Consider the following 27618-nt stretch of genomic DNA (forward strand, 5'->3'; position numbering starts at 1 on the left):
GACCATCTTCATCCTACACCTCCCATGGATTGATAAACCTTAGGTCATCCACTTGAGGGAAATTTGCTACTATCCTACAAACCTCTGCACTTGGAGGCCCAACAACGTCTATAAGAAGAAGGTTGTGTAGTAGACATCAAGCTCTTTTCTGGCACCGTTGCCGGGGAGGTTAGCGCTTGAAGGTATATCTTTAGATCTTGCAATCGAGTCTTTTAGTTTCTTGTTTTATCACTAGTTTAGTTTATAAAAGAAAACTATAAAAAAATGGAATTGAGTTTGTCTCATACGCTTCACATTTTTAATATCTTTCGTGAGTATGATGGAAAGGATAATTGTGCTCAAGTGCTAGAAGAAGAAATCTGTAGAATGTTTGGCACTAAATATTTGAATGATGAGCATGATTGCAATGTTGTTAGTATGAATTCTTTGAATATCCATGATGCCAATGATGATTGCACTAGTTATGATGAAAATGCCTCCTATAAACATGTTAATTTTTGTGGAGTAGACTGGGTTTGCAAGTACACACCAAATAGGGAAGATAGATATTGCAAGAGGCATAAGTACTTAGAAACAAATTGTTGCAAGAAGAGCTAGATGAATGTGCTGAAAATTTAAGATATCTTACTCATACTTGCGAACTTTGCAATGAACATGGTCATTTAAATATCAAATGCAAATTGTTCCCTGACTGTATCGTGTCCAAAAATTGTGATGACTTGATTTCCCTTGCACATCATAATGAACTTATTTTGCTCTTGGGTTATGAAGAAATGAAACATATAACTGAGGGTATTCCAAAATTTAATCTCGATAAACTTCTTGGTTTTGATCTAGAGAAGATTTATATGTATTGTGCGGTGAATTGCATTGAAAATCCTTATATTGCCAATTACGTAAAGAAAAGAAAACAAATAAAAGATGAAGAGAATACTAATGAAAGGGAAGAGACTTCCCAATATCCTCCTATTATTTCTTATGATGAATCAGGTAACAAGGAGGAGCCTCCTATTCAACCAATCTCATTAATAAGGAGCTCCAAAAAGAGGATTGAACCCACACATGATGTGGTGAAGAAGAAGAAAAGAAAAAGGAAGAGAGGTAAAAAGATATCTCTCCCAAATAATGCTGCTCCTATTACTATTGTCCCTCATGAAAATATAACTGAGGAAGATAATGATACTTCTTATGATCTTGAAAATGTTTTTGGCACTTGCTTGGAAGAATATGATAATTGCTATACTATTGGTGCTATCTATACAATAAATGATGAGAGTGATTATGCTTATGATATGAAAAGGCCCAAGCTTGGGGATGCTATGTTTGATGAATATGATGTTTTTGAGAATATATTTGCTGCAATTAATGTTTGTCCCAAGCTTGGGGATGCTACGCTTAATGAAGATGATATTTTTAGTCTCCCAAGTTTTGATATGCAAGTTTATAATGATGATAGCATGCCTCCTACTTTTGATGATTATTGTGATGATACTTATGCTATAAAAAGTAGTGATTATATTTATAAAACTTGTCATGGTTATGATTACCCCTTCTATGAACATTACTCTTTTACTATGGAAACAATTTATAGTATTCAAGTTTCCTATGATACTCCCACTATTCCGAATAAGAAAAATTTTGCTTATGTGGACAGTAATAAATTTTCTATGCTTGTAGATCATGAAAAGAATGCTTTAGGTACTGGTTATATTGTTAAATTCATTCATGATGCTACTGAAAATTATTATGAGGGAGGAATATATGCTTGTAGGAATTGCAATAATATCAAGTTTCCTCTCTATGTGCTTAAAGTTTTGAAGTTATGCTTGTTTTACCTTCCTATGCAAGTTGATTCTTGTTCCCACAAGTTGTTTGCTCACAAAATCCCTATGCATAGGAAGTATGTTAGACTTAAATATGCTAGTCATATTCTGCATGATGCTCTTTTTATGTTACAATTCTTATCTTTTATGTGAGCATCGTTGAAATCATCATGCCTAGCTAGGGGCGTTAAACGATAGCGCTTGTTGGGAGGCAACCCAATTTTATTTTTATTCCTTGATTTTTGCTCCTGTTTAGTAATAAATAATTCATCTAGCCTCTTTTTAGATGTGGTTTTATGCTTTTAATTAGTGTTCGTGCCAAGTAGAACCTTTGGGAAGACTTGGGGGAAATTCTTGTTGATCATGCTGTCAAAAACAGAAACTTTAGCGCTCATGAGAATTGCTGCCATTTTTATTTGGAGAGTGCTATTTAGTTAATTATTTTTGAATATGATTAATAGATAAATTCCTCGGGTCCGGAAATTTATTTGAGAATTTTATGAGTTCCATAAGTATACGTTTGATCCACATTACTACAGACTGTTCTGTTTTTGACAGATTCTGTTTTCATCGTGTTGTTTGCTTATTTTGATAAATCTATGAGTAGTATCGGAGGGTATGAACCATAGAGAAGTTGGAATACAGTAGGTTTAACACCAATATAAATAAAGAATGAGTTCGTTACAGTACCTTGAAGTGGTGATTTATTTTCTTATACTAACAGAGCTTACGAGTTTTCTGTTAAGTTTTGTGTTGTGAAGTTTTCAAGTTTTAGGTAAGGATTCGATGAACTATGGAATAAGGAGTGGCAAGAGCCTAATCTTGGGGATGCCCAAGGCACCCCAAGGTAATATTCAAGGATAGCCAAGAGCCTCAGCTTGGGGATTCCCCAAAAGGCATCCCCTCCTTCGTCTTCGTTCATCGGTAACTTTACTTGGAGCTATATTTTTATTCGCCACATGATATGTGTTTTGCTTGGAGCGTCAATTTATTTTTCTTTGCTTGCTGTTTGAATAGAATACCAAGATCTGAAATTATTAAATGTTAGAGAGTCTTCACATAGTTGCATAATTATTCGACTACTCATTGATCTTCACTTATATCTTTCGGAGTAGTTTGTCGTTTGCTCTAGTGCTTCACTTATATATTTTAGAGCATGGTGGTAGTTTTATTTTGAATAAATAGATGAACTCTCTTACTTCACTTAGATTATTTTGAGAGTCTTAAATAGCATGGTAATTTTCTTAAAATCCTAATATGCAATGTATACAAGATTAATAATAAAATTCTCTTATGAGTGTTTTGAACACTAAGAGAAGTTTGATGCTTGATGATTGTTTTGAGATATGGAGGTAATAATATCAAAGTCGTGCTAGTTGAGTAGTTGTGAATTTGATAAATACTTGTGTTGAAGTTTGTGATTCCCGTAACATGCACGTATGGTGAACCGTTATGTGATGAAGTCGGAGCATGATTTATTTATTGATTGTCTTCCTTATGAGTGGCGGTCGGGGACGAGCGATGGTCTTTCCCTACCAATCTATCCCCCTAGGAGCATGCGCATAATACTTTGCTTTGATAACTTGTAGATTTTTGCAATAAGTATATGAGTTCTTTATGACTAATGTTGAGTCCATGGATTATACGCACTTCTCTCACCCTTCCACCTTTGCTAGCCTCTCTAATACCGCGCACCTTTCGCCAGTATCATACACCCACCATATACCTTCTGCAAAACAGCCACCATACCTACCTATTATGGCATTTCCATAGCCATTCCGAGATATATTGCCATGCAACTTTCCACCGTCCCGTTTATTATGACACACTCCATCATTGTCATATTGCTTAGCATGATCATGTAGTTGACATCGTATTTGTGGCAAAGCCACCGTTCATAATTCTTTCATACATGTCACTCATGAGTCATTGCACATCCCGGTACACCGCCGGAGGCATTCATATAGAGTCATATCTTGTTCTAAGTATCGAGTTGTAATTCTTGAGTTGTAAGTAAATAAAAGTGTGATGATCATCATTATTAGAGCATTGTCCCAGTGAGGAAAGGATGATGGAGACTATGATTCCCGCACAAGTCGGGATGAGACTCTGGACGAAAATAAAAAAATAAAAGAGGCCAAAAAAGGCCCAAATAAAAAAATAAAAATATATATATAAAAAAAGTGAGAGAAAAAGAGAGAAGGGACAATGCTACTATCCTTTTACCACACCTGTGCTTCAAAGTAGCACCATGATCTTCATGATAGAGAGTCTCCTATGTTGTCACTTTCATTTACTAGTGGGAATCTTTCATTATAGAACTTGGCTTGTATATTCCAATGATGGGCTTCCTTAAAATGCCCTAGGTCTTTGTGAGCAAGCGAGTTGGATGTGCACCCACTAGTTTCTTTTTGAGCTTTCATACACTTATAGCTCTAGTGCATCCGTTGCATGGCAATCCCTACTCACTCACATTGATATCTATTGATGGGCATCTCCATAGCCCGTTGATACGCCTAGTTGATGTGATACTATCTTCTCCTTTTTGTCTTTTCCACAACCACCATTCTATTCCACCTATAGTGCTATGTCCATGGCTCACGCTCATGTATTGCGTGAAGATTGAAGAAGTTTGAGAAACATCAAAAGTATGAAACAATTGCTTGGCTTGTCATCGGGGTCGTGCATGATTTAAATATGTTGTGTGGTGAAGATGGAGCATAGCCAGACTATATGATTTTGTAGGGATAACTTTCTTTGGCCATGTTATTTTGAGAAGACATGATTGCTTAGTTAGTATGCTTGAAGTATTATTATTTCTATGTCGATATGAACTTTTGTCTTGAATCTTATGGATCTGAATATTCATATCACAAGTAAGAAGAATTACATTGAAATTATGCCAACTAGCATTCCACATCAAAAATTATCTTTTTATCATTTACCTACTCGAGGACGAGCAAGAATTAAGCTTGGGGATGCTTGATACGTCTCCAACGTATCTATAATTTTTGATTGCTCCATGCTATATTATCTACTGTTTTAGGCAATATTGGGCTTTATTTTACACTTTTATATTATTTTTGGGACTAACCTATTAACCGGAGGCCCAGCCCAGATTTGCTGTTTTATGCCTATTCCAGTGTTTTGAACAAAAGGAATATCAGACGGAGTCGAAACGGAATGAAATCAAATAGAGAAGTTATTTTTGGAACGAAAGCCACCCGGTGGACTTGGACCCCACGTCAAGGAAGGAAGGAGGAGCTCACGAGGGTAGGGGGCACCCACCCCCCTGGGGCGCGCCCCCTGCCTCGTGGGGCCCTCGTGGCTCCCCTGACATGCTTCTTCTGCCTATATAACTCCATATACCCTAAAACTTCCAGAGAGAACAATAGATCAGGAGTTCCGCCACCAGAAGCCTCCGTAGCCACCGAAAACCAATCTAGACCCCTTCCGGCACCCTGCCGGAGGGGGCAATCCTCCTCTGGTGGCCATCTTCATCATCCCGGTGCTCTCCATGACGAGGAGGGAGTAGTTCTCCCTCAGGGCTGAGGGTATGTACCAGTAGCTATGTGTTTGATCTCTCTCTCTCGTGTTCTTGATTTGGCACGATCTTGATGTATCGCGAGCTTTGCTATTATAGTTGGATCATATGTTTCTCCTCCCCCTCTTCTCTCTTGTAATGAATCGAGTTTCCCCTTTGAAGTAATCTTATCGGATTGAGTCTTTAAAGATTTGAGAACACTTGATGTATGTCTTGCCGTGGATATCTATGGTGACAATGGGATATCACGTGATTCACTTGATGTATGTTTTGGTGATCAACTTGCGGGTTCCGCCCATGAACCTATGCATAGGGGTTGGCACACGTTTTCGTCGTGATTCTCCGGTAGAACTTTGGGGCACTCTTTGAGGTCTTTTGTGTTGGTTGAATAGATGAATCTGAGATTGTGTGACGCATATCGTATAATCATACCCACGGATACTTGAGGTGACATTGGAGTATCTAGGTGACATTAGGGTTTTGGTTGATTTGTGTCTTAAGGTGTTATTCTAGTACAAACTCTAGGGCTGTTTGTGACACTTATAGGAATAGCCCAACGGATTGATTGGAAAGAATAACTTTGAGGTGGTTTCGTACCCTATCATAATCTCTTCATTCATTATCCGCTATTAGTGACTTTGAAGTGACTCTCTGTTGCATGTTGAGGGGTAGTAATGTGATCCAATTATGATATCATTGTTGAGGGAACTTACTCTAGCGAAAGTATGAAACCTAGGCCTTGTTTCCTAGCATTGCAATACCGTTTATGCTCACTTTTATCATTAGTTACCTTGCTGTTTTTATAATTTCAGATTACAAAAACTATTATCTACTATCCATATTGCACTTGTATCACCATCTCTTCACCGAACTAGTGCACCTATACAATTTACCATTGTATTGGGTGTGTTGGGGACACAAGAGACTCTTTGTTATTTGGTTGCAGGATTGCTTGAGAGTGACCATCTTCATCCTACGCCTCCCACGGATTGATAAACCTTAGGTCATCCACTTGAGGGAAATTTGCTACTGTCCTACAAACCTCTGCACTTGGAGGCCCAACAACGTCTACAAGAAGAAGGTTGTGTAGTAGACATCACCTCCTCCGGTGCACCGATCACTTCGAGTGGATGGATGCGGCAATAGCTGGACTGAAGGAAATAAAAACCCTTCTTGCGAGCAACCCAATCCTAGCCGCGTCGAACGTCGGAGAACCCATGTTATTATACATATCGGCAACACACCAGGTGGTGAGCGTCGTGCTCGTCGTTGAGCGAGAGCAGGACGGACACAAATTCCCGCTTCAGAAGCTGGTATACTACTTATCCACTGTGCTCACACAATGCAAATCTCGGTACCCTCATTATCAAAACATAGCATACGCTGTCTTCATGGCATCCCGGAAGCTATGACACTAATTCCAAGAATGTTCTATCACAGCGGCTTCCGAAGTACCACTTAATGACATAATAAACAACCGAGTTCTCAAAAAACAACCGCGATGCTACGGGCCAGATAGCCAAATGGGCCATTGAGCTCCTTCCATTCGACATAACATACAAACCGCGTCGAGCCATCAAATCCCAAGTACTGGCGGACTTCGTCGTCGAATGGATAGAGGCCGAACTCCCTAAAGAGTACGGCACATATTCCAACTGGGTTATGTATTTCGATGGTTCCAAAATGCTGGCAGGATTAGGAGCGGGCGTCGTTTTAACGTCCCCCACTGGAGATGTAGTCCAGTATGTGCTCCAAATATTATACACAGACTCCAATAATGCAGCCGAATACGAGGCCTTATTGCATGGTCTCCGGATGGCTGTCTCCATGGGCATACAATGCCTGAAAGTGCACGGGGACTCAAACCTCGCAATATCTCAAATAAATGGAGATTTTGATGCCAAAGATCTGAAGATGGCGCCATATCGCAACGCCGTCCTAAAAATGTCGGCTCGGTTCGAGGGGCTCGAGTTTCATCACGTGGCTCGAGAAAGTAATCAAGCGGCGGACGTCCTTGCTCGCATCGGCACTAAGCGCGACCCCGTCCCACCTAACATCTTTTTGGAAAGGCTTTTTAAGCCGTTCGTGGTGTGGCAAGGGGAGAGCGGAAACACGAGTCGGGATCCGAACACAACCCCATATTCCGAACACAACGATATCATCGGGGGCTCAGCCACCGAAATAACACCATCGGCCCATCTCATCATGGCAGTCATTGCCCCATGGAACGAACCCTTCTTGGCCTACCTTAATAAGAGAGAACTCCCGGAGGATCAGAATGAGGCTCGCCGCATTGTCCAGCGTTCGAAGGCCTACAAGGTTCATGACGGAGAGCTCTACAAGAAAAGTGCTACCGGAGTTCTTCAAAGATGTATCTCCGAGGAAGAGGGGCGGCGGCTCTTGGCTAAATTTCAAGCCGGTCTCGGCGGTCACCACGCCGTAGCTCGGGCCCTTGTTAGCAAGGCCTTCCTGTCGGATTTCGGGTTCAGGCAGACCCTTAAGGTTCGAACTCTGGGGTGCGCACGGAGATCTTTCCCCTACCGACTCGCGCTTCTATGGCTCGCAAGAAATCTAGGCTAGAAAGAAGAACACACAAGGGACACGAGGTTTATACTGGTTCGGGCCACCGATGTGGTGTAATACCCTACTCCAGTGTGTGGTGTAGTGGATTGCCTCAGGGGCTGATGATGAACAATACAGGGGAAGAACGGCCTCGCGAGAGGTGTTCTTGAGCTGGTGTGGTATGTTCTACTTGGTCCGGACCTTTCTCTCTTTCTTTCTCTTATCTCTCTTTTCTCCGTCCTTTTTCCTCCTCTTTTGGATCTCGGGGGCTAGTCCTATTTATAGAGGCCCTGGTCCTCTTCCCGAAAAATGAGCGGGAAGGGCGCCAACAATTAGCCATTTTGAAGGGAAACATCTAGTACAAGTTATCCTGACCAAAGGTGGTCTTCGGCTGCCAAAAGCACTGGTGGTGACGCCGTCTTGGGCTCCACGGTGACCTCCGTCCTGCCGCTCTGCTGGTCTTGGTCTCGTTGCACCGGAATGGTAACCTTTGCCCGATGCCTTGGCCTGTGCTTGCTCCCTTTGCACCGAAGCTGCGCAGGCCGGCGCCCGCCTGGCGCTCGCCTAATCTCGATCGTCATGGCTTGCGTCACGGGCTCCTCGTGAGGCACCCCTACCTTGATCTCTCCGCCTCCTCGCGAGTCTTCCTGATGAGGCTTCTCCTGAGGAAGCCTCCTATCATCCGCCCCGCAAGGCTTGGCCCCTTGAGAGGGTCTTGAGCTTGAGCTGATGAAGCTGGGCCGCACTGGGCCCCCACTCGAGCCACGCCGCAGGCCGCAGGCAGGCAAGTCTGGGGACCCCCGTTCCCAAAACGCCGACAGTAGCCCCCGGGCCCAAGGCGCGCCCGGGCTTGGCTTAGCAGAGAAGCTAAGGGGCAAGCGCGAAGCGCCATGGGCCCCAATAGCCTGCGGCATTAGGCGCCGCGTGGCGATTGATTGGACGTGGGCGTCTGCGCTTCCCCACGATGCCTTGTTACACGCCTGGCTAAGCGGCCCCGTAGTTGCACACAGTTGTTCCCTTTTCCGCTGCTCGCTCGCCTCCTACCTTTCCTTCTTGTTTGAGCTCCAACCTCCGCCGCCAATCCGGCTCGAGCTCTTCCCTCTTTCCATCGCCATGGCGCCAACAAAGAAAGGAAAGGGGAAGAAGCCTGCGCCTTCGCCCCGCTCATCTCTGGTGGCGGCCACCGCCGTTGATCGATCGATCATACTCAATCCAGAAGCCCTGAACAAGGTCCGCTCTGCCCTTGCCACTATCTTCAATGAGTGCGGCAGGACAACCGTCTGGCCTGCGTCCCATGCCTCTCTTGATAGGATCGTCACAGAGGTCCGATTCTTCGCCGATGCCCTGCGGGTGGGTCTGGTTCCCCCCTTTTTTGCTTTCTTCAATGCGGTGCTCTCCCATTATCAGATTCGCATGATGCACCTCGGGCCTGAGTCCATCACCCTTATGGTTGTCTTTGCTTTTATTTGTGAGGCAATGGTAGGCATTCCTCCTTCTGTTGCCCTATTGCACCACTTCTTTTCCTTGCGCTTGAACGACCCCACTCGGTGCTCAGGGTGCATGGGCTTCTTTGCCGTGCCAGAGATGGCCGCTTCAGGGATCGACTTCAGCCTTCCCCCTTCTGAGGCCAGGTTCAGAGAGCGGTGGCTGTATGTGGATGTTGGAGTGCCCAACCCTCTACTATCGCACCCGACCTCGCCTGTTGTTCCCCACTCGGGATGGGACCATGAGATGCTCGTGAGCCCCCGGCTCGCCTTCGTCTGGCGCCGCTTCCAGAGTTTGAGGGCGCTCAATGTGACTGTGCCCAAGGTGGTGAAGGAGTTCCTCCAATGCCGCATTGCTCCTCTCCAGCACCATTCTCGCCGGATGTGGGACTTTGCGGGGCACAGAGACCGCATGCGACTTCAGGAGGAGGACTTGGCGCCTGAAGTGCTACGGACGGTGCTCAGGGTCTTGACTGGCGATCATTTCCCAAGCAGCCTTCGGCGTGATGGTGCCCTTTTGTATCTTTGCTCTAGCAGGGCCGATTTTGTGAGGCAGATGCCCAGCTTCGACGAGTGGGGGCTGCGCCCTGCTGGCTTCACGGGGCCCGGCGAGAACCCAGCCGCCGTGGTTGCTCCCCCTGTCGTCCACAGTGGTCCTTCCTCAGGCGATAGAGCGGGGAGACGAGAATCGGCGGGAGCTGAGGCGACTGATGTCGAGGTGCCGATGCCGCGAGAAGCCCTGAAGGCGGCGCCTCCCGAAGCTCGCCCTGGAGCAGCGGCTGGCGCGGAGTTACGGCCCTCGGCTCTTGAGGCCGGAGCTCCCGAGGCCCCGGCCATTCCTCGTGAGGTGTTGCCTGATGGCGTCCCCCAGGCCGGCTCCTTCGGCGCCGATCTTCTTGATGCTTCTTCCGCGCCCCAGGCCGACCCCTACGCCGGGCGCTTAGGCCGGTTCCGTGTAGATTTCGAGGCCCTCCGCAAGAGGAAGGAGGACTTGGGTGGCGACGACCGCCCTTGCCGCTTGTTGAAGCGCAGGAAGTACTTCGCCATGGACGAGTAAGTCCTCTTCTTTCTCTGCTCATTTACTTTACTATCCCTACGACTGATTGTGGCCTTTCAGGCCCTGTCCTGCCAAATCCATCGAGTCGGCCCAGGAGCCAGCCCCCAAAGCTTCACCTTCTCCGTTGGCTCTGGGCGCGCCGAGCTCGAGCGGCACCCCCACCGCTGGACCGGTCGGTGGAGTGGTCTGTTCCACCGGGCACCTTGAGCCTACGCGCCCGCTGTCCTTTCTTCATGAATCCCCTGGGGCACATCCGGCTTGCCCCGTGTTCCTCCTCTGATCATAGAGGGTGAATGGTTGAAGTCTGCCTCAGCTCCTCCTCCGTGGGTGGACCGACGCCCGGCTGGATTCCCAGAGGGGTCCATTCGGCGATGGCTAGGGCGCCAGCCCCCAGCCCTGCGCCGGGAGGGGGCATGCTGCCTCGGGGCCCTCCGCATACTCCGGTGGAAGAGGGTGATGTGGAAGACGTGCTCAGGCGCGCTCGGGAGTGTCGCGCCCTTCGCCAAGAGTTCCTCCAGGGGCAGCGGATGCGGTGAGCCGGATCGGGGCAGAGCTTGCTGGTGAGGATGCGCGCCTCGAGGCCGAAGGTTTGCGCCTTGCTGAGGAGAGGCGCAAACTGAAGGTAGCCATCGCCCTCGCGCATCACCAACCTGATCTTGACAACGCGAAGGCCGAAGCGTCGCTGGTGGCTTCGCGGGAGGCCTGCTCCCAGGCCATCAAGGAGGCTCGAGAAGCAAACCGTCGGCGCAGAGATGTGAAGGAGCGCGCGTGGGAGCTCCAAGCCTGGAGCAACTCCCTGGAGCAGCAAGTGGAACTGCGCCAGGCTGCCCTTGAGTCGCTGAAGGGGGCCTCCGTCGACCAGGCGAAGCTGCTGAAGCGCGAGGAGGCGCTGACGCTGGAGGCCACCGAGCGCAACCTTGACCTTGAGCGGTTGGAGACGAGGGAGCGCCTGGTGGCCCAGGCAGAGGATGACGTTGCTGCACGCGAAGTCCGGGCCCAGGAAGAGGTTGACCGCCGCATGGTGGAAGCTCGCTCGGCCTTCGAGCGCGAATACGAAGCGAGGTTGGGGCTGATCAGGGCCCAGGCTGAGGGTAGGACTGTGGCCCTCAGGGCCAAGCTGGCTGAAGTGACGCGGCGTGCAGACTCATCCGCAGCTGCCCTTGCCACAGCGCAGGTGGAGCTGGCCTCTTCCCGGGCTAAGCTGCTTCTTCTCCAACAGAGGGTTGATGACGCCGAGGCCGTCGCGCAGCGGAATGAGGACGAGATCCGTCGACGGCGGGTTCTGGAACACGTGCATGCCCCCATGCTTCGAACGCTTAGGGAGAGGGCCAACACAGCTTTGGGCAACATTTGCGAGGCTGCTGCTAAGGAGCCGCATGAGGCCAGCTACGCCGGCAACCTCCAGTTTTTCACCGACGTGGTGACGCTTCTGGAGAACCACTCCGAGAGGTCCCGTTGGCTTGTCGAAGAGAGGAGCCGAGCCTTGCTCGGGCGTGCCTTCTCCCGTGTCTTCAGCTATCTGCAGGACAGGGACCCCCACTTCAACTTTGACGCTGCCATTGCACCCGTGCCCATAGCCGTCTAGGGCGACCTGGCACAATGGGTGGAGGACAACGTTGTCGCCCTCGTCAGGGCCTTTGCATCTAATGATGACGGTGTGATCGTGGCCGCCGATGAAGGCGGCGTTGTGGATGAGTCTGGCGCTGTCGGAGGTGTTGGCGGTGGCGGCGACGATGTCAGCGACGCCAGTGATGCCTCCGAGGGTGCCCCAGAAGACGCGGTGAGTGATATGTCTGACTGACCGTATGTCGCTGCTATTTACCCTGCACGAAGAAGGTTCGCGCTCGGCCCTGAAGTATGTAAGAGCATTTTGGGAGGAGAGGCCCCTCATGTAAAAGTTTGCGATCAGTATCCTGGTAAACATAACACTGCGTGTGAGCTTAGCTGCTAGCCCGGTGATGGGTCAGCCGACTTGTTTTCCTTTCGACTCCGACGAGTTCCGAGCGGGCCTGCGGGGGCCGCCGCGCCTTGGGTGTCTTCTGATTATCCTGTTGGTCCTGCAATGAGAACCTCCAGAGAGGGTGCGGTGACAGCGGTCCCGTCTGTCGTCGTGCCTGGCCTGGCCCGGCTCACGAGGGGCTCGTGAGGGGGGCAGCCGACACTAACTTTGGACGCAAAGCCGAAATCAGAATGCGAGAGATTGCTCGAACGAGACTAAACACCCCTTCCCCAAACACACGCAAGCCTCGAGCTCAAATCCAACTTAAATCCAAACCGAAAAAACTTGTCAACAAGGAAGAAGCGAAAAGCAAAAGGCCGCGTCCGGCACCTAGTCTAGTCTTCGACGTCTTCTCACCAGCGCGGAGCTAAGTGCTGCCACTGGGCGTGGGCGGGAGCCCCCGAGGCCCGAGGCGGCTCTCCGGAGACTCCGGGGCGTGTACAGCCCCACTCATTATTACGTGAGAGTGTCACAGGCGGCGAGCTTCACAGGCACTGGGCCTTCTTCACAGGTACCAGCCTTGCTTCATATCGCTAGACGAGGGCCCCGCCTTGCGCCACACTCTACCGCCATTGACAGTGGCCGGAGACCAAGGACGACGCCAATGGGGTAGAGCAGTCGCCAGTGGTTCCCCCGACGACCATGGGTCCTCTGCCGGGGGCAGGCCCTGGGGCACCTCCCCGGTAGAGGGCCCACCTCCTGAGAGCGCCTTGCTCCGACCGCCGCGGGGGCGAACCTGGATCTCGGCCCCTCTCCTGCAGCCCCCTGCGCCCTCCTCCTGAGGGATAGGAGGCTGCAGCATTGGGGCAGCCATCTGCTGCGGGACCTATATCTCCTGCGACCCATGGTTAGCATAAGCTTGCTCCTGAGAAATGAGTGGTACCCGATAGTTGCTGCCGCTGGTGCGGTTGTCGAGGCTCTCTTGGGGTTCCTGAAAGAGCTCAGCTTCCGGTGCCTCCTCGCCCCAGCCTGGCCCGAGGAATGAGCCATGATCTTCTTCCAGCGCGCACCCCTGATCCACCATGCGGGGCACATAAGCTTCTGGGTCCACCGCCTCGTGGGCCTCGCCATAGCGCCCCGCATGCCACGCAGTCCTGCTTGGAGCGTCGTCTTGGGGGTGACGGCGCGGCGGTCCGCCGAAGCCGGAGGCCACGACGTGCACCCCTTCACTGGCCGAAGGTGGGGCCGGCGCGACCCGTCGCCCGGTGCCGACGGAGGCGTTGGCGCTGAACAGGCCCTGGAGTCCGCTTGAAGTTGAGTGAGCACATATAATGCTTCCATACGGCCCGCCCTGGACCTGGGGCGGCAGCTGGATGCAGAAAGGAGGTGCTCCTGAGGCGGCAGCGTCCAGGAGCTCGGCTACTCACTCCAACAACACGTCGCGGCCGCCCTCCAGCAGCCGGCACCATAGCAGCTCTCGGGCCACCGTGAGTGCGGCCCTAGAGTTCAACTGTTCCCGTCGGGTGTGCGGCGCTGTGGCCGTGGCGTGGTTTGAGGCCATTGCTGCGGCCCGCACCTGCCATGGTGTGAGGGGAGGCGGCGTCTGGCCGCGTCGCCCGCGCCCCGTAGCGCCCTGCGGAGCGCGGGCTGCCTGAGGCGCAAGGTTGAGGTCGCCCTGAGCCGGCAACACGGCATGGGCGGGCAACGCCGCCCAGTGGTTGGCGTTGGCAGCCGGGTCGCTCGACATCTGAACGGCGAGGTGACGGAACGTGACACGGAGGAAGAAGAATTCCGGCGCACCCCTACCTGGCGCGCCAAATGTCAGATTTCGGGTTCCGGCAGACCCTTAAGGTTCGAACTCTGGGGTGCGCACGGAGATCTTTCCCCTACCGACTCGCGCTTCTATGGCTCGCAAGAAATCTAGGCTAGAAAGAAGAACACACAACGGACACGAGGTTTATATTGGTTCGGGCCACCGATGTGGTGTAATACCCTACTCCAGTGTGTGGTGTAGTGGATTGCCTCAGGGGCTAATGATGAACAATACAGGGGAAGAACGGCCTCGCGAGAGGTGTTCTTGAGCTGGTGTGGTATGTTCTACTTGGTCCGGACCGTTCTCTCTTTCTTTCTCTTCTCTCTCTTTTCTCATTCCTTTTTCGCCCTCTTTTGGACCTCGAGGGCTAGTCCTATTTATAGAGGCCCTGGTCCTCTTCCCGAAAAATGAGCGGGAAGGGCACCAACAATTGGCCATTTTGAAGGGGAACATCTAGTACAAGTTATCCTAACCAAAGGTGGTCTTCGGCTGCCAAAAGCACTGGTGGTGACGCCGTCTTGGGCTCCACGGTGACCTCCGTCCTGCTGCTCTGTTGGTCTCGGTCTCGTTGCACCGGAATGGTAACCTTTGCCCGATGCCTTGGCCTGTGCTTGCTCCCTTTGCACCGAAGGGGAAACAAGGACACTGCGCAGGCCGGCGCCCGCCTAATCTCGATCATCATGGCTTGCGTCACGGGCTCCTCGCGAGGCACCCCTGCCTTGATCTCTCCGCCTCCTCGCGAGCCTGCCTGATGAGGCTGCTCCTAAGGAAGCCTCCTATCGTCCGCCCTGCAAGGCTTGGCCCCTTGCGTGGATCTTGAGCTTGAGCTGATGAAGCTGGGCCGCACTGGGCCCCCACTCGAGCCACGCTGCAGGCCGCAGGCAGGCAAGTCTGGGGACCCCCGTTCCTAGAACGTCGACACTTCCGTACAGGTTTTTACTGGCCAACGGCCCGAGCAGATGCACAGGACCTTGTCCAACGTTGCATCGGATGCCAGCTCTTCGCCAAGCCATATGCCCCCATCGCTCTACAAACAATCCCCATCACTTGGCCTTTCGCGGTCTGGGGGCTTGATATGGTCGGACCCCTTAAAGGAGAAAGCCATAAGAGAAAGTATCTGCTAGTCGTGGTGGATAAATCCACTAAGTGGATAGAGGCCAAACCAGTTAAAACGGCCGAGGCGGGGCCAGTGATAGAATTCATATCCGGCATGGTGCACCATTATGGTGTTCCACACAGCATCATCACCGATAACGGCTCCAATTTCACAGCCAATGAGGTGAAAACTTGGTGTGCTAATCTAGGCATTAAGCTCGATTACGCCTCTGTCTATCACCAGCAAACAAACGGTCAAGTCAAATGGGCCAATGATCTTATTATGAGCGGCATCAAACCCAGACTGGTGCGGTCTTTGAGAGAATCAGACAAGCACTGGTTTGAGGAGCTTGAATCCGTACTTTGGGGGCTACGGACCACACCCAACCGCACTACTGGATATACACCTTTCTTCATGGTGTACGACACGGAGGCTGTGTTGCCCTACGATATTATTCATGACTCACCTCGAGTGTGCATGTACAAAGAGAGAGAGGCCGAGCTTGATCGGTAGGACAGCCTAGATGCCCTGGAGGAAGAGCGCGATGTTCCAAAAGCCTATTCTGCATTTTATCAACAACAGACGCGCAGATACCAAAGCAGAGAAGTATGGGCCAAGACTTATAATGTTGGCGAACTTGTTCTACGCTTGTCGGAGAAGAAAAAGGACAAACTCAAGCCCAAGTGGGAAGGTCCCTTCATCATTGATGAAGTTCTCACTAGAGGAGCATACCGCCTGTGTGCTGCATCAGACAATTGCCTAGAGCCGAACCCCTGGAACGCGGCCAGACTCCGAAGATGCTATGCCTAGCGCCGAACTATTTGTTCGTCTCCTTCTCCCTGTTGTTTCCTTTATTTTTTTCCTCTCTTTTCGTTCTTCCTTTTTTTCTAAGCCTTAAAGCTTTCGCACGGCTAAACCATGCACTTGTGATGTACACATCCTCGAACATGTACATCCATTATACCTGGGGGCTTCCCGGACAGAAGCTTATTCTTATTTTTCCAGCATCAAGCTCATCACATATGTGTTTTTCCCATATGTACCTTTTCTTCGCCATTATATGCATTGATATGACTTAAGTTTTGGCCAAGCTGGGTTGCCTGGCTCCTATGCTTACGCGCTATGTTCCCGTTAGTTCGGCTAGGGCATAAAGGGAGCACTCTGCGATTGTTACTGCCGGGTCATCTGGATGTGTACCTCGGACTGGGTGAAGCCAAAAGCTAGCATTCTTAAGGGAATATTCGGTCGGTGGATTAAAGATGTTTTTGCATTCACCGCATGGTGAACCCCCAGATGTTACGTATACTATGATTTTTCCAATCACAGTTCAGACATGCATTTTAACGCATGCACACCCAGGGAAAGGAACCCTTAACGGAACTATTCTATCTGGAAGATGTTTGTTACAATCATAATGTAATATAACATAACTAGCCGGATACAACTTGTCTGTTCAAGCAACTATGACCCCTACGCCTGGTTTCCACGCATACCCCGGTCTATTTTACCATTCAGGTATTCGGAAACACTCCGCACCTTCGGGTCCAGAGTGAAAGAACATGCGGTGCCCCCATGTTTGTTTTTGGTAATTGATGACAATCTCTATGGACTAATGGTTGCCTTGAGTTATATTTGAAGGTTTTGTCCATAGGCTTTTCTTGGAGTACATGTGTTGGTTTCAAGGAGAGTTTGTGTCGACCAAGGTGCTATTCAAGGAATTACCGAGAAGATTGGTCTTGTGAGAGGTTGATCAAGACTAAGTCAAAGAGTGAATCAAGTTGATCAACACACAAAGCATGGAAGATGTACCGACAGGGATCAAGTGATCCCATGGTATGGTAAGCATTGTCAATTACGCTTTGTGTACTAACCCATGGTCTTCGTGAGAGTTCTTTGTGGGGTTAGGATGCGGTGTGCAAGTTCAAGTGATGCATCACGAATAGATCAAGTTCTTGAAGCTTGCCGTCCATTGTGGTGACAATGGACTTGTGAAGATGAGCCGAAGAGTGGCTCACCCATAGTGGACTATGGGGGAGCAATCATCTAGTCTTCATCGAGCCAATGCAATCAAGAAAGGTGGTCCAACTTGAGGGAGTCAAGATCGTCATCATCTAGCTCAAGTGGACCATGTGCAAGGCAAAGTTTTGCCCTTGATAGGTTTTCTATTTTATCGGTCTCATAGTGGTAGTTGGGAGACCGGGTTATAGGATCGTTTGCCGTACTATCAAGGGGGGCTCTCAAGTTGGTAGCTTGATCGTATCGTTAGTAGAGAGCTCAAACCATTGCGTCCTTGCATCATGTTTCTTGGTTCTTGTTTGGTTCTCTTTGTGAGTCTTAGATCTTATGGTCATATTGATGACAAGCTTGAGTTCATCGAAAGCGGAGTTCGCATGCGTCTTCTATGATGTTTTCCGTGTTGGAGGTTTTACCGGTCTTATCCGAGGAAGGGTTCTCACCATTTTCTTATGGTCCTTTTCTAATTTCCTTCTTATTGTTATTTCTATCAAGATTGTATTAGCCCTTGTTGCTAGCTTTCCAACAAACTTGGTTTCGTTGAATTCGGAGTCCGTTTGCAGAAGTTGTATCAGTGTTGGTGTCCTTAAGAAGGTTGCAGCGGTACTACCGCGGCTACTTCCGCTCCAGACCAAGAACTCGTCATAAGTCCAGCGGTGATAGGCACGGATGTAATTTTTTAGTACCGCTTGCAAGCAGTAGTACCACTACCCTTAGCGGTAGTACCGCTACCCCTAGCGGTAGTACCGTGAGGACGAGCGGTAGTACCGCTCTGTGCGGGTTGTGAGCATAACGGTTGGATTTTTCCCACCTTTAAAAATAGGTCTTCTTCCCCAATGAACCTTATCCTTTGAGCTCGTGTTCTTCCCCCATTGTTGACCTTCTTCGGCTTGCTAACTCTCAATCCCTCCATGGATTATTGCTAGTTTTTGAGGGAAAAGAGAGAGGAGATCTAGATCCACATTTCCACCAATCATTTTCTCCTCTATGTGAGGGGAACCCCTTGGATCTAGATCTTGGAGTTCTTGGTGTTCTCCTTCTTGTTCTTCCTCTCATTTTCCTGCCTAGCATTAGTTGCTTCGGTGGGATTTGAGAGAGAAGGACTTGGGCACTCCGTGTGCCCTTGCCATTGCATTTGGTGCATCGGTTTGAGTTCTCCACAGTGATACGTGGAAGTGAAGTTTGAGAAGCTTATTACTCTTGGGTGTTTGGGCACCCTAGAGCTTGTTCCTCTTGGGTGCCTTGGCGCCCTAGACGGTTGGTGTTGTTCGGAGCTCAATCATTGTGGTGTAAAGCTCCGGGCAAGCGTCGGGGTCTCCAATTAGGTTGTGGAGATCGCCCCGGCCAATTTGACGGGTACTGGTGACCGCCCCCAAGGGTTGCCAAAGTGTACGGGTTCGGTGACCGCCCCCAAGGGTTGCCATTTGTACGGGTTCGGTGACCGCCCTCAAGGGTCCCTTAGGGGAATCACGGCATCTTGCATTGTGCAAGCGCGTGAGGAGATTACGGTGGCCCTAGTGGCTTCTTGGGGAGCATTGTGCCTCCACACCGCTCCAAATGGAGATTAGCATCCGCAAGAGTGTGAACTTCGGGATACATCGTCGTCTCTGTGTGCCTCGGTTATCTCTTACCCGAGCTCTTTACTTATGCACTTTACTTTGTGATGGCCATATTGTTTCTTGTCATATATCTTGCTTTCACCTAGTAGTTTATCTTGCTTAGCATAAGTTGTTGGTGCATATAGGTGAGCCTAGTTGTTGTAGGTTTTGTGCTTGGCAAATTAACTGCTAGGTTTATTCCGCATTTGTTCAAGCCTAAACCGTAATTATTTTAAAGCGCCTATTCACCCCCCCCCCCTCTAGGTGGCATCCACGATCTTTCAATTGGTATCAGAGCCTCGTCTCTCTTTGTTAGGCTTAACCGCCTAGAGAGTAAAGATGTCGACTAGGGGATTAGGATTCTCTGACACTCTTAGTTTCGATGGAATTTTTTTTGATGTTTGGGTAATTCGCATGCTTAATCTCTTTAGGGTCATGGACCCAAATTTAGAGCGAATTGTAGATATGGGTTTTTCGCCTCCAAAGGATCCCCAAAGATTATCTTTAGAGGATGAGGAAAACTCTTATCTCAATGCTCAAGCTTCTAATGTGCTTTTAGATGCTTTTAGCAATGTAGTTATATTTCAACTCATGCCGTTCCGGGATGCTCATGAGTTGTGGACAAAGCTTCAAGATAAATATGGTGTGTCCAAGATTTGTGGGGATGATTGTTCTCCCTCCACCTCCGGCCGTGTTGCCTTCTCAACTTCTTCTACTTCACCTACATGTGGATTTCCACAAGGTAATGTTATGGTGAGTAGTGTTGGTCATTGCAATGATGATAGTGTGCTTATCGTTGATGACTCTTCATCACTATCTTGTTGCAATGCTCCATCTTTGGACTTTAACACTTCGTGCACCTTACATGTTTCACATGCTTGTGCTGGCAGTCCGTGCATATCATGTAGAAATTGCTTGAATAAATCTCATAATGATATGCTTTCTATATCTTGTTGCCATGATAAAAATGCATGTATTTCCTCGAGTTGTTGTGCTAACAATGTAGAGGAAACCCAACACTCCATGGAACAAGATGTGGTCTCAAATGGTGTTTCAAGGGATCCTACATCATCATCTATTGCTTTATGACTTATGGCTAAGGCTTCAAAGGTATATCCTACTTTGAACCCCTATATGTCTCTTGATGATGATGTTAATGCTAATGATGATGAGGATAATGACGAAGAGAATGATAGTGTTGCCTCCTTAAAAATTAAGGGGGAAATGATTTTTAAAGCTCTTCATAAAAATAAAATTGCTTGTTCCAACTTCATAGAAATCATGTCCATTGCCATTGAGGGCAAGAAATATATTGAGGAGTTGGAATCTCATCTCGAGGAGCATGAGGTCACCATTGAAAAAATGGAAGGTCATGAGCATGATTACGCTAATGAGATTGCGGACCTCTCTCAAGCTCTTGAACTTGAACAAACCACCAAGTAATCTCTTGAGAAGACTTTTGCTCTAGAATTATCTAGAGTGAAGAAATCTCATGATAGAGCTCTTAAGATGGCCAATGTTTTGGAAACTAAAAATGAGAAGCTTGAAGTTGCGTGTGCTAAACTTCTTGAGGACTTTGGGCACCTCGAAAATGGCTCAAGAGTCATTAAGAGTGAGCTCATCAAACTCACCGAGTCTCATGCACAACTTAAAGCTTCATATTCAAAAGAGCTTGCCAAGTTGCCTTCTCCTCTTGCTATTATTGATGATGCTTGTGCTACTAACTCTATTACTTGTGAAGCATCCACTTTGAAGGAGAATGTTGAGCTTAGGACTCAACTTGAGTTGCTATCTAACAATTATGGGAAATTGGAAGAAAGTCATGAAAAGCTCTCAAGCTCTCATGATGATCTTCTAGTATCCCATAATGTGCTAAAGATAGCTCATGAGGCCATGATTGCTAAGGTAACATCTAGTGAGCCTCATGTGGATACTATCACCACTTCTAGTCAAAATACTATATTGCCATGTGCTAGTCCTTGTAATTCATCTACTCACAATGTTGGTACATCTTGTGATGAATTGCTTTCCTTGCCTTGTTGCTCTAAAGATGAAGCTTAAACTTCCTGTAGTACTTGTGTTGAGACTAACCATGTAGAGGAAATCAAAGAGCTCAAGGTCCAAGTCACTTCTTTGAATAAAGACTTGGAAAAGAGTCATGAAGGGAAATCCACACTCAACAATATCTTGAGTGTGCAAAAATCCCCCAATGACAAAGGTGGACTTGGATTCAACTCCATTAAGAAGAAGAAGTCCAAGATGAACAAGAAGAAGGGCCAAGAACAAGTCAAGAATTCGACCAAGATTTATTGCTTCAAGTGCAAAATTGAAGGGCATCATGTGAGATCTTGCCCATTGAAGAAGAAGAAGACCATTAGTGACAAGCAAAAAAGGGAAGCGGCCACAAGTTCAATCTCATGCTCAATCACAAGTTGGAGAAATTCCTCTTCCCAAGAAAACTCGAGCTAATGCTTCTCAAGTTGAGAAATCAAGTGAGAATAAAGTGAAGAGTAGACGTTGCTACCTATGTCATGAGAAAGGTCGCCTCGCTTCTTCATGTGCTAGTGGCAACTTATCCAACCCAATTATTATTGATGATATCTATTATCTTGGGAAGGATAAGGTTGGCAATGTGTTTGCCAAGTTTGTTGGTACTCAAAGTGGTGTCAAGAAAAAAACCATTTGGGTTGCCAAGCCTATTGTGACTAACCTCTTAGGACCTAACTTGGTTGGGGACCAACAAGCTCAAACTTTATCAATAGGTGTTGTTGGAGGTCATTTGAGACTTGGCTACATTATGAAGAATTAAGGGGACTTCATCATTCTTAGTGTCTCAAGCCAAGTTAATAGGGTTATCAAGTTTCTATACTATATCCATTATGCCTCCTTCGGGTAACTTGTACTTAAATTGTTTACATTGAAAGTTACTTGCCCCTCTGCATGTTTTGGTTTTGTTCCTTGCATGTGTTTGTATATGTTGTGCCTCCAATTGCTTATCTTGAGTAATCAAGTATGTGTGTGTTGGTTTGCACATCATGTACATGTGTGTCATACGTTGAGCCTTTATGCATCTTGTTTGTATCTTAGTTGGATCTTGTGAGAGATTAATGGAATATCCCATTATGGGGGAGTGATGTGCTTTGTACACCTCACAATCCTATAAATGTGTGTACATGAGGAATACCATCTAGTGTTGATATTACAAGATTATCTAGTCGCTATGTGGTATGTCTTCTCATTATAAATTCAAATTCTAAATTGTCCATTAATTATCTCTTGTTGGATCGTTATTTTTCCTCTTGTTTATCTTTAATTGGTATCACATTATGGGGGAGTAATATGCTATGTGTATATTACTAGCCTAGAAAATGTGTACATTTGAGATATTGTCACCTAGAATTGATATTGTAAATTATCTTGTTCCTAGGTGGCATGTTAGCTCTACAAGTTGCAAGTTGCTTGTGTTTGGTGTGAAGATGATGTCAGATATCCTTGCTATCTACCACCGGGAATTATTTCCAAATACTTCTTGTCTTTTGACAATTGGTACTCACTTATGTGTGGTAGAAATTATTGATCATCTTCACGTTGGCGTTTGCTTTATATTTGCCTTATCTCTTGCCAAGTTTGTGTCAACTCCCTTTGCCTTCCATGCCACTTGAGGATCTTGTTGTTTTCTTGATCTTGTCTAGTGTTTTCCTTGATATAGTGAACGTGGTGATCCTACCTTGTGCATTTTGTATTCAAATGCAAATTCTCTATAATGCACAACTCGTGGGGGAGCTATCCTATTTTCTATAAAACACTAAACTTGTGATCCATTTTAAGTGTGTGTTGGTGGACGGCAAGCCGTTTCTTTTCGGTACTTGTGCCATCATGAAACTTTGTAGAGAGCTTGGTTTGTTTGGAACCATCCTCTCTTTTGGGAGTTTGATATCATTTTATGGGTTCCAATGGATATCTCATTCCATGATGTATCTTTTAGTGATATCTTCCAAGTGATGATTTCTCCATTTGGTATTCTTTTCACTTGGTATTTCCTTGTATTTTGGTATCGGTTCTTGAAATTCTTGAGCATGCATATTAACTTCATGTAGTTTCCTTGGCATGCTTACTCTCTTTGACCCAATATATAGGGGAAACTCCACCAAGTCTCAAATTGGATGAGATGTGCATGAATTTCATTTCCATATCTATATGCACATATTTATGTGGAGTTTGTCCTATGTATTGTTGGTGTTTCTAACTCTTTGGTCCCGATGAGTTTGGGTACCATTTTGTTTGTGTTGTTGTTCTAGGAAAAATTGGAGATGCATTGGATGCTCGGCTCACTCACAAGGAAGGTGGTGTCATCACATGCTTATTGGAGTCAAGCTAGGATGCTCAATGAACTACTATCTATTACCTTCAATTGGTTTCTTCTACATCCTTCCAATAATATCTAGGTAACAAGTATCTATTCATGCATTATTTTCTTGCATTCAACCTTGTGTAGGTTGCATCTTGGCATGATAGTCATTCCATCTTGTGATACTTGTTTCCTTTCTCAAAGCATCTCAACGATGATCTCATGTTGCTAGTTGTAATTTCTTTGATGGTTGTGTGGTAGGAATTCATCTATATACAATAAGACCATATCTAGCCATGTGTTATGCTTCCAAGCAAATATCTTATTGGTATATCTATGACATCCTTTTGGATATCTTGTTCCTTCATGTTGTAACTATTCCGGGTGTACATCCTTCTTTGTAGATATATATCATCATGATTCCGTCTACCTAGAATCTTATACACTTGAGAGAAGTTGCATATCTAGATGATATCCTTTCTTTCACGTCCACCTTGTCTTTCTTTTGTTTTTTTCTTTGGTGGCTCCGTGAAAGCTTTTGCCTTGAGTGTGTATCTTATCTCGTTGCATCTTGATGCACTCTTGTGTGGTGAAGATTGTTTTCCTCATGCTTATCTCCACGTGGCTTTTGCCATCTTAATTGGTATCCCTCGTCTTGATGAGGCTTTCATCTTCTATCTTCACCATGGGTTGTCACAAGTGTTGGTTATTCATTTTGCATTTTTAGTGTGCTTGTGAACCCTTTTGCTTGGTGTGTGCGGGGTGGACATGTCATGCACCTTGTATCTCCACTATCCAAGACTATTTTGATGCTTAATGCTCATCCGTACATTAGTCTTCTCAAGTGCTTTGACATGACTCACACACATCATTTTGGTTGAGCCTACTCTTAAGTTGCCTCTTTTATATGTTGCTCAACCATTTGTTTGTTGCAAGTGCTAGTCTTTGTTTCCTACATGCTCACTTTCACTTGTTGTGGGTTTCTATTGATTTTCGGGGAGTGATGATCCTATTTTGTGCACTTGGTACCCTAATGCAAATATTGTAAGGAGTGCACAAATCATGGAGAGCTTCACTAGTGTCTTTAGAACACTCTGTTGCTCTCTTGCACTTGTTGTGAGGTTCTATTGATCTTGGGGGAGTTACGATCCTATTTTGTGCTCGTTGTATCCAATTACAAAACTAAATTGTGCAAAAATCATGGGGAGCTTCTCTAGTTTCTCTAGAACACTCCTTTGCTCATATCATAATTTATTTCATTCATGTGGCACGTAGGATCATTGGTCTAGTTGGCTCAATTGATATCCATTGATTGCTTGCTTCAATTGGTATCTTTTGATTGCTTGATTGCTTGTTTCTCTCTTTGTTATGTCTTTGTGGCATATCATTCATTTGCAATCTTTGGGCCTCAATATAGTTTGTCTTCCACCAAGTATTTACCGTTGGACATGTGTATTGCATTCCACTCTCTTATTGAGAAATACACAATTTATGGAGGAACACTTTTTATATTGGCCTTCTAAGCTTTTCACCCATTTTGGCAATCGATGCCAATGGGGGAGGAGTTTCAGGGAGTTTTGTTCCTAAGCATTTGTATCCCATTCTCATGCATCATTGGTTGTTGCATTGCATGGTGATGCATAATTCCTTGTATAAACTCTGTTGAAAGTGATTGTCATCAATTACCAAAATGGGGGACTGTCGGTGTCAAAACCGGCGGATCTCGGGTAGGGGGTCCCGAACTGTGCGTCTAGGCCGCATGGTAACAGGAGACAAGGGACACAAAGTTTTACCCAGGTTCGGGCCCTCTCGATGGAGGTAAAACCCTACGTCCTGCTTGATTAATATTGATGATATGGGTAGTACAAGAGTAGATCTACCACGAGATCGAGGAGGCTAAACCCTAGAAGCTAGCCTATGGTATGATTGTTGATGTGTACGTTGTCCTACGGACTAAAACCCTCCGGTTTATTTAGACACCGGATAGGGTTAGGGTTACATAGAGTCGGTTACAATGGTAGGAGATCTTCATATCCGTATCGCCAAGCTTGCCTTCCACGCCAAGGAAAGTCCCTTCCGGACACGGGACGGAGTCTTCAATCTTGTATCTTCATAGTCCAACAGTCCGGCTGAAGGCATAGTCCGGACATCCGGACACCCCCTAATCCAGGACTCCCTTAGTAGCCCCCGAACCAGGCTTCAATGACGATGAGTCCGGCGCGCAGATTGTCTTCGGCATTGCAAGGCGGGTTCTCCTCCAAATTCCGTGTACCTGTTTGAATAAAGTCCGGTTTCTTGTAGATGTTGCGCTCCTTGGCTTCTACGCCCAATAATGGCCGCTTCCCACGTGTCAAACGAATATGAAAAGTCTGAGTGTTTTTACATTCACACCCCTAGCCGCGTAAATGAGCTGCCCTATTTAAGGGGATGAGGATTTAGATCCAATCCACACCTTCTCCCCTCCGCAAGTGTTCATCAGAGCGCATCCGACAAAGGTCCATTCCACCATGGCCAGCCACCGCAACTCCTCCCCTCGCCCTTCCAGCCCTAAGCCTGGATATTGGGAGAGATGTTCCACCCCGCATAGCGAGCTAGTGACGCTCCAGACCAAAGGATTTCTCCCCCCGGCCTATATGGTCCCGGTTCGAGCCGGTCTTGCCGTCTACAACGGCGGAGAGCAAGCAGAGAATGCCCCTAATCCCTCCAAAGGAGAGCGGGTGTGCCTTGTCCCTTACTTAATAAGGGGGCTCGGATTTCCAATCCACCCATTTCTCTAGGGGCTGCTGGAGTTCTACGGCCTCCAGCTACATCATCTCACGCCTGCCTCAGTATTGCATACCGCGGGCTTTGTAGCCCTCTGCGAGCTGTTCTTGGGTGTTGAAGCTCATTTCGGACTGTGGAAGGAGCTATTTTGCCTCGTGCCTCGTTCCAAGAAGGGGTCAATGTATCAAGTGGGCGGAGCCGAAGTGTGGCGCATCGCCGGGACCGGATATTTGTCCGGAACCCCAAAGAAGGCATCCGAAGACTGGCCCTCGGAATGGTTCTATATAGAAGACGTCCCACTGACGGATCTTGTCTGGATCGGCCTCCCTGAATTCAACAGTGCTCCCTTAAAGAAGCGCCTAAGCTGGCGCCCACGGAGCCCTCAGAGGGAAAGTGACAGGGACATCATTTACCTGATGGGCCGAATAAGATTGTTAGCCCATTCCGGACTAACCATGATCGGGGTTATGGCCGAATGCATTATGCGGGGGGTGCAGCCGCTTCAGTATAGAAGCCACCCCATGTGGGACTTCAACGGGGAGGACGACGCCACCCGCTACGGTCGTAAGGGGCCGGATTCAGCTGCCGCTCTACTAAAGATCTTGTCCACTTTGTATAAGGGAGAAGAGGAGGAATTTCTCTACGTCAACCCTCAGGGTGGATTCTCCATGCACAATCCCCCGAGCTGGGTAAGTGGTCGTATTTACTTGTCCATCCGTTTTGTATTCCCATTGTTAAATATTCAGTCTGACGACTTTAACGCAGGAACTGCGCCGGGCTGTTAAGGAAATAAGCAGCCTTCCTCCACAACCCGAGGACCCAGGACGGTCCCTCGACCCGGCCTCTCAAGAGGATCCGGACATATCTGTGGAGCTGATTGATGGAGTGTTCCATCAATTGAGTGAGGACAACGCCTTGGTGGCCATTACGTCCGGTTACCCAGGGCTAATCCTGACGCTCCAGGTACCTGAGATCGAAGTCCCAGTACCCCAAATAGGTGTCCGCCCACTCGTGTTCAGTTTCCTGATTGCAACCGAACTTTACAGGGGAGGTTTTTAAGGCGGAAGGCCGAACCTGCGGTGACAAGCCAACGAGGGGCCGTAGGGCCCCGTGGGCCGAAAAGAAGTGCAGTCCGGACTGAGGCGTCAGCGCAAAGGTATGGCGCGCCCCCTTATCCCAGGTGTTATACCTTCGAGGCACATTGACACTCGTGCTCTCTTCAGGACAAAGAGACCTCGCCAGACTATACCTGGAGAGGCTGCCAATCACGCTTCCACCAGCCAGGCTCCAAAGCCTGGTCCGGAGGCGGAGGCGAACGCAAGGCGCGCGCCAGACGCTCCTCCGACGGAGGATGTGGACGGGTTGTCTGCCACCAACTCTAAGGTGGAGAGTGCCATGAACCACAGGCGTCGCCGGACAATTCTTCGCGACGCTTGTTTCTCCCAAGGGGCGTTAGATGCCTTCAACTCGGGAGATGCGCACCTCCGTGCCACTCAAAATGGTCTAGGCAAAGCCACGGAGCAATATGTAAAAGACATACGGGTAAGAAAATTTTGGTAATTATATATATAGCAGTAG

This window comes from Triticum urartu, chromosome 7 (assembly GCF_003073215.2).
Source record: "Triticum urartu cultivar G1812 chromosome 7, Tu2.1, whole genome shotgun sequence".
NCBI lineage: Eukaryota > Viridiplantae > Streptophyta > Magnoliopsida > Poales > Poaceae > Triticum > Triticum urartu.